Here is a 14,129-nt window from a genome sequence, read left to right on the forward strand (position 1 = left end):
TAACTTTTTGGAAATCAAGTGAAGCATGCCCTGTGCTGCTAGCCTGGTGCCCCATGTGAATGACTCAGACCCAAATAATTTATGACTGAGAGTCCCCGGACTAAAAACATAGATAGACCCAGGTAGGTCCCTGGTGAACAGTTCAATTCTCCTTCGGAAATGGGGAATCCCTATGTTTGAAAACTTACGATGACAAGCAGTAATGAGGTAGAGGTAATAAAGTTGTATTCAGCATTTTGGACAAAATAAGGTGGCTCCTGTAAGCTGTATGACAATATCAGGTAGACAGAAGACAGCCAGCAATGACCTAACCAATATATATATGGCATTGATGGCTGTCTTCTGTCTACCTGATATATATATATATATATATATATATATATATATATATATATATATATATATATATATATATATTCACATTTGATGGTGTTGGAGTTGGTGAAAATAATTGTCATGTGCAGTGTGACATTTAAACAGACAGTCACATGCCTCTAGTCACCATATAAGACAGTTGAGTGGCTTACATGATAGAGCTATGACTAGTGGGGAAACAATTCATATATGTACATTCCAACATATACAAAGTGCAAAAACTATATATTCTGATATTGATTTCAGCACCTGCTACACTAATGTATGACCGCTATACCAATTGCTAGGATCGATGCTCATGATATCAATCACTGGATTTTCAGGTCCGGACTCGATTATTTACAGAACGCAGTCATATAGCTGGACTATTACTGAGTGCGGCGTAAACCAACCAACCAACCAACCAACCAACCAACCAACCAACCAACCAACCAACCAACCAACATCAACGCTTTGACGAAACCAAGATGAAAGTATCAGAACACATATCATGTTTATGGGGTATTCATTGAAAAATGTCTTGCGTTTGACATATGATGGCAAAAGTACATCAAGATACTCCTGGGTCAAAAAATGAATAACAGGACTCTTACATATATGTCTTGCGTTTGACATATGATGGCAAAAGTACATCAAGATACTCCTGGGTCAAAAAATGAATAACAGGACTCTTACATATATGTCTTGCGTTTGACATATGATGGCAAAAGTACATCAAGATACTCCTGGGTCAAAAAATGAATAACAGGACTCTTACATATATGTCAGCCAATCCTGTAACAGGATACAAACAGTATTGTCACCTGTGTATACACACTGTTAACCCCAAAGGCACTGAGTTGATATTGCAAGAGGGTACGTACATGGTGTATAGTATTATCACAAGTGTTACACCTTACTTGCACAAGCCTAAAAGGAAATGTTTACTGTATAAATAATATGAACATGTTGTGCCTATGAAAGGCATCCTTAGAGTATTGTCTGCTAATCTAGACTTGCCTTATAAAAGTATAGAATTACTATACATGCACAGGTTTATCATTCAGACAGACTGAGAGCAAGGCTATGGGTTGATATAGCAATATACACATGGACATACATGAAAAGCGGGCTGAAACAGTTTTCCCGGTACACACACACTTGTACTTTGACAGGTACAACGTGGTCAAGTCTCTCATAAGACACTGCACTTAAAGAAAAATATGTGAAACCTCCCAAGCAAGTCTATATTGCCTTGCCAAATCTAGATTTTTCCTGAAAATGAAGATATTCTACTTTGTATGGTGTGTTACAAGGCAATCTAAACTAAAAATGTAAACATACTTTCATTTCAGAGACCAAATGTTAGTACCATATTCGCTGTAGTAAGTGCCCAAGGGGCATGGAAAATTTACAAAGAGTGTGTTTACTAAAACAAGGCACAACAAGTAAAGTTTGTTGTCAGAGATATAAAGGTAGAGAAAAAACTTAGTTCAAACATTGGTGACACCAAACCTGGTTTGATATAGTTGTACATTGCTGTACATTGCTGTAATATACACAAGTAAATAGGATCTGATCACGTATATGTTTCACTGGAGCGGCATGTTTTTTAGGTCGAATATGGTGGCTAGCATTAGTATAAACATCACCTACCTTACACAATCTTCAATCTAGAAGGAGGTTGTGTCAGGCGGCACAGTCATCTTGGTGAGGGGTCTGCAACAATGTCCAACACAATGAGCACAACTAATTCTTAGCCAAATGAACGAAAATATACCATAATTACTATATTAAATATTAATATTCTGATACCATGAAAACTGACTGCTGCGTGGTCTTGTGGTAGAGCGTCCACCCGGACAGCGGAAGGTTATGGAATTGATCCAAGCCCGTATCATACCAAAAGATATTAAAAGATGGTACTTGTTGTTACCCTGCCTGTCGCTCAGTATTAAGGGGCTAAAACAAGAACTTGTAGGCTCGTAGTCCGTACACTGTGTGAGGTATTCATGTTAAACTCACCTTGGAAACCAACAAAAACATTCCATTTGTTGGAAATTTAGATACAAAGGTGTCAATAAATGTCACTCTTCCAGATTCATGATACCGGAATAATTACAGAACTGTCACCATGGATTCAAGTAATACAAAGTGACTATTGTCAACAATATTATTGGCTTTTAGGTTATCTTGTTTAGAAAAAGAGAGCAGATATTAAAGGTATCATAGATGGTACAATGAACTTTTTCACTCCTTTTGTATGCAGCATGACAGGAGACAGGATTGATTTTGGGGGGGGCGGCGGCAGGAGAGGTGGGAGGGGGGGACGAGGTCAGGTGACATGGGTTTAGCAGGCCTGTACAGCAGCAACACAATACAGACAGAGTACTTCATCAAAGAATGGTGCATATTGAGTAATGATAATAAACAGCAGTTCTTTTGTAGGATGAAATACGGTAGTTGAAAACACTGCGACAGAGAGGGCGTGATCAGGGTACGCATTTATCAAACACACAAGAATACAGGAAGCACGCTGCCTGCTTCTTCGCAACAAAAACACTTGGACCGCGCACCAAGAAGCGGCGAAAACAGGTGACATTTTCTGTGATGAAAGAAGAGCTTGCGAATTGCCAATGCCTGACAAGGTTTGGAACATGATTCGTCCCTGTTTAAAAGACTGGCCGCTCTTTGCCAGAAATAAAAGATGTCGAGTGGAATATATGAATGAACTTACCTTCTGATGCATGTACATAATTGTCTTGACCATCGATGGAGATGCGACAAGAGCGAGCAAGCACGCATGGACGTGGTGATGCCAGCCGGCCAGCCAAACCAAGTTGTGTGCACCGCCATGGCCAGCTGAGTGAGCCTTTGGCATTCGTGATCTCGCTTGTGATTGGTGCTTTGCTGCTTGCTTCCGGGTGGCTTGGTGCCGGCTGGCTAAACTGCGTTTTTTGGTGGTCGGTGCAAAGCCAAGTTGCTCTCGCTGCAGCCGGTGACTGTCGGTGTACTGAGAATGGATAGACTGGTTTCCCGCCGATGTTACTCTGTTTAGTGAGCCAGACACACTGGGAGCGGTAGCTATGTCCCCAAGTGGTGGGTTTGAATGAAAAGTTGAAACAAGTAGTAAAGAGTGGAACAAGGGTGTTTGTTTGTTTGTTTGTTTGTTTGTTTGTTTGTTTGTTTGTTTGTTTGTATGACTCAGCAATATCCCATGTATACGAAGTCTGTATGTCAATAATAGAGTCTGGACCAGAAAACCCAGTGATTGATATTATGAGCATGGTTCCACGCCATTGGGATACAAACCACCCCATCCCGTTAGTTGCCTCTTACCACATATTTATTGGTTGATATGAAAAATAAAGTATGATCATGCATAAGTTGGTTTCACGGAACACAGAATGTGTTTGGGGCAGCAAATGCAAGGTAAAAGTAGCATAGAACCTGCAGAAGAGTAAATGAATTAGTGTTTTCTTAAAGCTGCATTCTACGGCAACATGCAGAAAAATGAGACTCAACAAAAAACAAAGACACCACACATGCACACAATATATAAAGAGAAAAACAAGGTGGGAAGAAAGAAAAAACGAATGAAATGCAAGAAAGATTTATTTGATAAAAAGATAAATATTTGTAAATAATTGGTGCTTGAAAACGAAGCCGTAATTATATTTAAAAGCGGGGCAGAAGCGCGTTAAAAGCGGGGTAGAAGAGGGGTCGAAGCGGGGCTTGGTTAATGCAGGCGAAAGGAAAGAAAGGGAGCGAAGCGATTAGTCGGCCTGTGAAAATGGAGGGCTTCGATTGGCGGAATGCTGGAGTTGAAACGCGAGGGTTGAAAGGCGAGAGTTGAGCGTGGGGTTCATGTAATATCTAAAAAGTTCCTTAAAAAAAGAGTTCCTACTAAAAAGGGGGTTTGCACCCACTCAGGGTGCCCCTGGGCCAAAGTGAGCACTGTCAAGAGACTGCCGACTGAACCGGGAGACATGAGCACTTCCGAAAGGACCCAAAAGTAGCCCAAAGTGGATTTACAGACGGGTGTGAATTGTCTGGAAAACACCCTTTCTATTAATAAACGTTCGGTTATACCGCAAGATTAATAAGATTACTGGTGGCCACATTAGCGCTGTGAAATAAAACACTCTAGCTTATGTGTGTACAGGATAGTTTGTGTGGCCATGGGGTAATTTATTTGGAGGTTCTAAACTCGCAAAATGCCGTTAACCACCTGTGCAGGTTTTCTTCCTGTGGCCTAAAATGGAATACCATACGTTCCTTGCACGTTGCATGATATTTCAAGTTTTGAAAATACGCAAAAGATGCCTAAACCACAAAGACAGATTCTATTTATTAATTGGAAAACAGAAAGCGCAACACTATTCGTTGGATATGAATAATATTTGTGGACTACTTTATGTTATATTTATATAGATGTTACCATTTCTCAGCGCACTTTTTGAACTATAAAATGATAATTGCGTTTTATTGCCCAATTGGTTCAAATGTTTTATTTAAATAACTATATAACTTGCGACACATTTGTTATAAAGTGCTGTACTGTGCTGTGCTGTGCTGTGCTGTGCTGTGCTGTGCTGCGCTGCGGGTAAGAGAACTGATGGTTTGTTGGATGTCAACTATGGGCAGTGCTATTCGTTGTGTTAATATAGTACCTAACTGATTAAAGACACATTTGCCTCAGAATGTAATATTGGAAGACGTTGTTGTGCAGTCTTTCTCTGTGTTTAACTTGATTAATGGAGGAGGTCACTAAAACTCATATAGTGTGGGTTTGGGAGGCTGAATGGCCGTTTTCTCCTTGATAATGTTGCACAATGTTGTACATGGTATCACAGCCACTAAAGTTCAAGCGTCTGTATTAAATGTGCTTAATGTATTGACATATTGTTCCACAATGGGAAAGAACATGCTGTCTTGGTAAAGGTACCTGGAGTTTCCATACAAACACAAATACGCTACATTAACTGATCGCAATTACGAAGATGTCCGTTGATACCCCACTGGTACCACCTTTCAAAATAGTGTCATTACGTCATCCCATCAATTATGATATTATAATGAGCATATGACTTTGTATTGAAAGTGGATATGAGACTTTAATGGTCACGCAATGCCTCAACTGAGCACCTACCAATTCGGTCAATTGCCAGGTTACCATTGGAAAATACAAAGAACAAAAAAATAGAAATTATAAATTTTCTGTAGGACACAATCTTTATCATGTAGGTATTTGTTCTACTGGGCTCAGCTGATATGGCGTCCCTCCTACATCGTTAGGTTAAGTCCAGCCATCTCAATTCTGACAACACCGGGTTGTCTAAAGACGTAGGTCACGTCCATATGAGACAGGTACATGCGCGGCGTTTATCCTGTGTCTGAGAGACCTTTTGTCGACAGACAATTCTAAAAATGGGCTGAGCTACTGCTGGGATGGTGTTATTACGTCGACAGGTATAGTCATCGTCTCACTCACTGATTGGATTGGAGTGGAGTGGAGTGGAGTGGAGTGGAGTGGAGTGGAGTGGAGTGGAGTGGAGTGGAGTGGCAGAAACATATCTTAAAAACAGCTGTTTACCGTCCCCAGCAACAGGCTGTGCTTGTCATAAGAGGGGTTGTTAACTGAGTGAAGCGGCAGGAAAATATCTGACAATTAGCCGTTCGCAGGAACTGAGTTTGATGCTGCGGCTTCAAGCCTGATGCAAAGTTTGACGTCTAGCAAACACATAATTTCCATTAGTTTTGTTTTCCAAGAGCATTATTCTTGCCTTATTTAACGACAGGTAAACGATTCATTCAGCTGTGCAAGTATATTTCTATAAAAGATGATTTAAAAAACAAAATACAACTCGTTATATACGAACTAATGAATATCGCTACCAACTGCGCTAAAACCACACTTACTAAAACGGGAAAAAACAACAAACAGGGTTATTGTTTTAGCCAAAATTATTTATGTATTCAAAGTTAAAATCACGCATTCTGTTTTGTACCAGTGCCTCACAGGTGTAAAGTGCCGAAGCTGTGCAGAATACGAGGCCTTGCCAGGGTCGGCTAGTTCATAAATATATAGTTCAACACAGGTGTAAATGCATATAAGTAAATCCAAATTACTCATCAATTGCCTGCCTGCCTGCCTGCCTGCCTGCCTGCCTGCCTGCCTGCCTGCCTGTGTCACAATTTGTAACCATGCAAATGTGCTGTTTGTTTAGGGGTGACCCCCCCCCAAGCTAACCCCCAAGGACATAAGTTTTGGTCAGTGGTGAACATTTACTCCAGGACACTTAAAAGAGGTTCCCTAAGGACCCAAGGACCCATAGTTCCCTAGGACACTATAAGAGGTGCCCTACCCTTTCCCTGGTTTCCTAACCCTAACCCTAACCCTAACCCTGGTTTCCTAACCCTAACCCTAACCCTAACCCTGGTTTCCTAACCCTAACCCTAACCCTAACCCTGGTTCCCTAACCCTAACCCTGGTTCCCTAACTCTAACCCTAACCCTTACCCTAACCCTAACCCTAACCCTAACCCTGGTTTCCTAACCCTAACCCTAACCCTAACCCTGGTTTCCTAACCCTAACCCTAACCCTGGTTCCCTAACCCTAACCCTGGTTCCCTAACCCTAACCCTAACCCTTACCCTAACCCTAACCCTAACCCTAACCCAAAGACACATATGGGCGACACACCAACGTCCTGGTTCCCTTTCCCTAACCCTAACCCTAACCCTAACCCTAAGACACAGAGCCCCACCAACGTCCCTAACCTTAAGACACAAAGGGTAGTCCAACCCTTGCCCTGGTTCCCTAACCCTAAGACACAAATTGGCGACAAGAAGAAGTCATTGGGGGGTGGGGGGGTGGGGGGGGGGGGGGGGGGGGGGGGGGTGGGGGGGGATGCTTGGTGCGTCTGTGTGTTCATGTTTGACATGTGGTTTGCAGGACACGCAGGGCACATTTTGCATCATGGCAATTTGGTCAGGACTGTTGCTATCCAGGTTAGGCCCTGTTTTACAAATGGGTTGATAACAGGCTTTTTTACGTTTTGTTGTTGTATCTTCAGGTATATTTTCGTAATCGGCTGGGAATACTCCTAGCTGAGAGCTGCCATGGGGTCCTACAGTTAGGACTTGACCCTACATCATGGCCGAGAACACCACCTTCATAAATGCTATTCAGACTGTGGTGGCCGATTTTTTAGATTTAAAAAAAAATTATTTCCCGTGGTTTGTGCCTAAAAAGTTGATATCGCTGTACTCCCTGATTTTTTTCCTATCTATACACGTACTTGTCATACTTTTTTACCACAACTTGAGGTAATATTAACAGACTGGTAACCCGTTCACTTCATGTCTCGATGGTAGCGAGCTGACATGGTGTGCGCATGCGATAGATGTCTATAGTTCCTTCCTGAAAAGCTGCGTGTAGTACTCTCTGCCAACGGTAAACACATTGTTCTGCTCGCTTCCACTAAGGATGCAATTTAGCTTTATTTGTGTATACACCATATGACCCTCTTTGGATAAAGGGTTACAATATGTCCCCTGCAGCCTGTGCTTATTATAAGGGGCGACTAAACTGATCAGGTAGTCAGGCTCGGCTTGGCTGAATAATAATAACATTGGTTTCAAATGAAAATTGAAAAGTACAGGAAGGATTCATTCGTTTTATACTTTTCAATATTAATATGAATAATAATAGGTGTACTCACAAGCTTTAAGTTCATGTTTTTGTTGTGCTTTTTATAGGCGGGGGCTATCGACACGCGGCCATAGACCGTTTCGAAGTAAGATCACTCATAAGGCAATATGATATACAGTCGAACATTGCTTATACAGACACTTGGATCAGGGTAAGCTGGGTTCCACTGTACTAGTGAGGTAACATCTAACGTCGCATCGGCACTATTTCAGCCATACAACGAGATCAAATTGGCATATTCACAAGTGATGTGTAGATCTATTATAGCTGCAGTGATGTGTGGTTGAATTCTGTTTCCAAGTGGTGGAACCAGGTTGGACTCATTTCGAAACCGGTTTTCATATTGAGGGTTGAAAACAGTTGTATGCTGGGTTTGACTGATTGGAATGCAGTCAGTGATGTTTTGCAGTTGGTTTGATGCGGGGTGTTCGAGGGAAGGTTCATTAGCATCCACATGCAAACAGTCCACGAGAGGTCCTAAAAGCTCCAAGCCAGTCTTAGGCCTTGGTGGTGTATTGTCAAATTTTTGTAAATTGCTTTTGCAGGCTCCCCCACAGACAATGGAAACGACCAACCAAGAAAGTAACGCACCTCCCCTCTCCTAAAAAATGAAGAAAAAGAATTAAATAAATAAAAAAATATGATCGAAAAGCACCCTTTTTATATCGTACTCCATTTAGCCTGACAAGCACAGATATACGAAGCAATTGGGGGATCTGCATATCCCATACACCGCCCCTCCTCTCTACGCGTGCGGCGCTGGCTGATGACGCCCCTACATTCCAGGTGTAGGTGATGCCAGTTTATGCACATACTGTTGTGACACGAATGTGAACAGTCCATTCTCTAGGGAATCTCCTCGTTTCCATGGCGAATCTTGTAGGCAAGTCTGTGAACAAGGACAGTGTGCCAGGTGTTGCTGTTTGTATACTGAACTGACATCCTCCAACATGCAGTCCGTCCAGACTTCTGAATTGAACTTGTCTGGACCGGGCAATCAAGTGATTCTGGATGTTGGGGAACGATGACAACACAGATAAAACCTCTCCCATCCATGAATCACCTTGTACCACATAGGTTTCTGGGGACCAATTTTAACCCAGAAATCCCACAGGATAAGATTCCTAGGATTCAGGCTAATCCACGGTAAATTACCTTCCACTGGTGAACGAGAACTAGTGATAACACGCTTGCCTCTAGACCATGACTTCAGTCAAGTAAGTGGCATCCTGCCATATAATTCACAAGTTGAAAACAAATGTTTTAGCCATGTGTGCTACATGCTGCAACTCATGGATTGGGGCGGTTAAACTCAACGACTTGGCTGATTGGATGTCATCATATCTCAGTTGCGTGTTTTGGTGCTCATAATGTCAATAACTGTATTATCTGGTCCAGACTTGATTATTTATAGACCCCGTAATATACCTGGAATGTCACGACATGGAAGGAAGGAGGGAGGGAGGGAGGGAGGGAGGGAGGGAGGGAGGGAGGAAGGAAGGGAGGGAGGGAGGGAGGGAGGAAGGAAGGAAGGAAGGAAGGAAGGAAGGAAGGAAGGAAGGAAGGAAGGAAGCCAGCCAGCCAGCCAGCCAGCAGCGAGATAGTATTGCTGCTTGTTGCTGCTCAACCTACTAGACCAGAGGTGGTCAAACATTATTTGAGAAAACACAAAGATTTCTGTGTATTACTTAATGAGATATACAGTTCAGTATCATATTAGACATGGCCATTTCTTTTTGAAAGAAATAATGTTTGTCTGGTTCCACTCACCAATAATCCAGCTGACTACTTAAATAATCGAGCATGTACCAGACAATCCAGTGATTGATATCATGAGCAAAAAGTTTACCCTTTCTATGATGTATGTGGTGACGATACTGGGACTGCAATGGTTCAGCGATACATCGATGTACCGTAATACTTTAGACATAATACGATATACGATACATAAATATGTGTATCCCAATTCATAATGATAATCCGTTTAATAAATTATAAATTACGTTTTGTGTGTCTTCAGTCAGTCATACTGTCGTTAAAACCTACAGTCATATTTGTGACAGCTATGAACCGGATATATAAGAGTGATGTTGTCTTAAAACACATAAGTCGATTGACGGCCACATCAGCGTCAAGTCAACCAAGCCATGGAAACACAAGAAATTAAATAATTAAAATTGAAAAATGTGAAAAGGCAATAGTTGTACATGTGGTCATTGCACATGTATAGTTTCATGCAAAAATATATTTATTAGTTTGAGAGTTATGGCTCGGAAACCAGAGACAGACATAATCACACACAAGCATACATATTGCTGAAGTCCTTTCTTCAGCTGGTGAAGAATGATGAAGAATGAAATATTAAAACACTTTCAGTCACTCATCTCTTTTACTGATTTACTAGTTAAAATGGTGTCTCATGGGTCAAATATCATAATATGTATCAGTTGGTGACTTTCCGCACTCTACATGATCTATATGACCACTCTGATTATAAGCGGGGCACGGGTGGCCGTCTAAAGCGCCGCAATTCGCTGTGCAGAGTTGCGTCACTTGGGCACGCCAGAAACCTATGATTGTGGTTTCGAATCCCGGTTCACCCCGATTATGTTTCTAGGTATGTCAGCACCATACCCGTATAGAGTTTATATATATATATATATATATATATATATATATATATGTATATATATTTTTTTTAATGTATAACGTCTTGTCACGATATGGCTGAAATATTGCCGATGTGAAGTTAAATATCAACTCACTCACTCACTCACTCACTCACTCACTCACTCACTCACTCACTCACTCACTCACTCACTCACTCACTCAAATTACCTCCCCTTTGTCCACTGATCAGAGACAACAAACTGCAACATAAGCTATCTTTATGACATACTGGAATCAACTTATCAGCCATTTGTTCGTTTGCTAACACGGTCAGCAATATTTCAGCTATATGATCTCCATGTTTATGAATTATTGGAGTAAACCCTTCAGCTGAAACAGGGCAAGGGGGCGGTCGGGTAGCCTCGTGGTTTAAGTGTTCGCTCGTCACGCCAATGGCCCGGGTTTGATTCCCGACATTGGTACAATGTGTGAAGCCCATTTCTGGTGTCCCCCGCCGTGATATTGCTGGAATATTGCTGAAAGCGGCGTAAAACCATACTTACTCACTCACTCACTCACTCACTCACTCACTCACTCACTCACTCACTCACTCACTCACTCACTCACTGAAACAGGGCAAAACTGCATTGACTTTGTGGCAGCATCCTTTGTAGAGGAGAGCAGGGCTAATTAAGACTGTTATTTATAAAACTGTAAACAGGTAAAACTGTTATTTATGTATATGCAATCGTATGACTCTGACCCTCTGAGGAAGCGGCACTATACATCGTGATATTAACCCTGCCATGTTTGAAGCAGAAACAAGTACCAGAAGTTTTGGTCAGCTTTTGAACAGTTATGTAAATGCCCATGCTAAATGAGGGGCTCCTTGTTATATGGTTATGTGATGCAGCCACTGTGACCATGGATGGATACGTTTGGGGTGCCAGGCTAAACCTCTGGCACAGACTGAACACCACATCCCAACATGACATTATATTCTCTTATCTTTCAGGGTCAAGGTACAACTAAGCAGAGGTAGGTGTCCAGAAGCCATTTAACCTGAAGCTACATGGACCACCCTGCTCGTAGTAAATCCTAGAGGACTGAATTATAGTAGAACCTCCAGATCTTTACTACCTAATTGTAGTAGATCTTACAGGCATGTAAGGACCTAATCGTAGTAAAGCCTTCAGGCCTGTACAACCTAATTGTAGTAAAGCCTACAGGTCTGTAGGACCTAATTGTAGTAAAGCCTATAGGTCTGAACAACCTAATTGTAGTAAAGCCTATAGGCCTGTACAACCTAATTGTAGTAAAGCCTATAGGTCTGTACAACCTAATTGTAGTAAAGCCTACAGGCCTGTAGGACCTCATTGTAGTAAAGCCTATAGGCCTGTAGGACCTCATTGTAGTAAAGCCTATAGGTCTGTACGACCTAATTGTAGTAAAGCCTATAGGTCTGTAGGACCTAATTGTAGTAAAGCCTATAGGTCTGTAGGACCTAATTGTAGTAAAGCCTACAGGTCTGTAGGACTCAATTGTAGTAAAGCCTATAGGTCTGTATGACCTAATTGTAGTAAAGCCGACAGGTCTGTAGGACCTAATTGTAGTAAATACTACAGGTCTGTAGGACCTTATTGTAGTAGAGCCTCCAGGCATGTAGGACCTAATAAAGCCTACATGTGTGTAGGGCCTAATAAAGCATACAGGTCTGTACGACCTAATTGTAGTAAAGACTACAGTTCTGTATGACCTAATCGTAGTAAAGCCTTCATGCCTGTAGAACCTAATTGTAGTAGAGCCTCCAGGCCTGTAGGACCTAATTGTAGTAAAGACTACAGGTCTGTAGGACCTTATTGTAGTAAAGACTACAGTTCTGTATGACCTAATCGTAGTAAAGCCTTCATGCCTGTAGAACCTAATTGTAGTAGAGCCTCCAGGCCTGTAGGACCTAATTGTAGTAAAGACTACAGGTCTGTAGGACCTTATTGTAGTAAAGACTACAGGTCTGTAGGACCTTATTGTAGTAGAGCATCCGGGCCTGTAGGACCTTATAAAGCCGACAGGTCTGTAGGGCCTAATAAAGTATACAGGTCTGTAGGACTTAATAAAGCCTACAGGTCTCTAGGACCTAATTGTAGTAAAGCCTACAGGCATGTAGGACCTAATAAAGCCTACATGTCTGTAGGGCCTAATAAAGCATACAGGCCTGTACGACCTAATTGTAGTAAAGCCTATAGGTCTGTATGACCTAATCGTAATAAAGCCTTCATGACTGTAGAACCTAATTGTAGTAAAGCCTACAGGCCTGTAGGACCTTATTGTAGTAAAGCCTACAGGTCTGTAGGACCTAATTGTAGTAAAGCCTACAGGCCTGAAGGAACTAATTGTTTTAAAGCCTACTGGTCTGTTGGTGTTTAATTCTTGGTTGAAAAGGACTCCAGAAATGTAGCTGTGACTCATGTGATCAGGTCATTGTACCCAACAGTGTGGTCCAGGTGGTCAGGTCATTGTACCCAACAGTGTGGTCCAGGTGGTCAGGTCATTGTACCCAACAGTGTGGTCCAGGTGGTCAGGTCATTGTACCCCACAGTGTGGTCCAGGTAGTCAGGTCATTATACCCAACAGTATCCAACAGTGTGGTCCAGGTGGTCAGGTCATTCTACCCAACAATGTGGTCCAGGTTGTCAGGTCATTATACCCAACAGTATCCAACACTGTGGTCCAGGTGGTCAGGTCATTATACCTGACAGTGTGGTCCAGGTAGTCAGGTCATTGTACCAAACAATGTGGTCCAGGTGGTCAGGTCATTATACCCAACAGTATCCAACAGTGTGGTCCAGGTGGTCAGGTCATTGTACCTGGCAGTGTGGTCCAGGTAGTCAGGTTATTGTACCCAACAGTGTGGTCCAGGTAGTCAGGTTATTGTACCCAACAGTGTGGTCCAGGTAGTCAGGTTATTGCACCCAACAGTGTGGTCCAGGTAGTCAGGTCATTGTACCCAACAGTGTGGTCCAGGTAGTCAGGTCATTGTACCCAACAGTGTGGTCAAGGTGGTCAGGTCATTCTACCCAACAGTGTGGTCCAGGTGGTCAGGTCATTATACCCAACAGTATCCAACAGTGTGGTCCAGGTGGTCAGGTCATTGTACCTGACAGTGTGGTCCAGGTAGTCAGGTCATTGTGCACAACAGTGTGGTCAAGGTGGTCAGGTCATTCTACCCAACAGTGTGGTCCAGGTGGTCAGGTCATTATACCCAACAGTATCCAACAGTGTGGTCCAGGTGGTCAGGTCATTGTACCTGACAGTGTGATCCAGGTAGTCAGGTCATTGTGCACAACAGTGTGGTCAAGGTGGTCAGGTCATTGTACCCAAAAGTGTGGTCCAGGTGGTCAGGTCATTGTATCCAACACTGTGGTCCAGGTGGTCAGGTCATTTTACCGAAC

Source organism: Haliotis rufescens, unplaced genomic scaffold, assembly GCF_023055435.1.
Source record: "Haliotis rufescens isolate VD_foot unplaced genomic scaffold, xgHalRufe1.0.p SCAF_14, whole genome shotgun sequence".
NCBI lineage: Eukaryota > Metazoa > Mollusca > Gastropoda > Lepetellida > Haliotidae > Haliotis > Haliotis rufescens.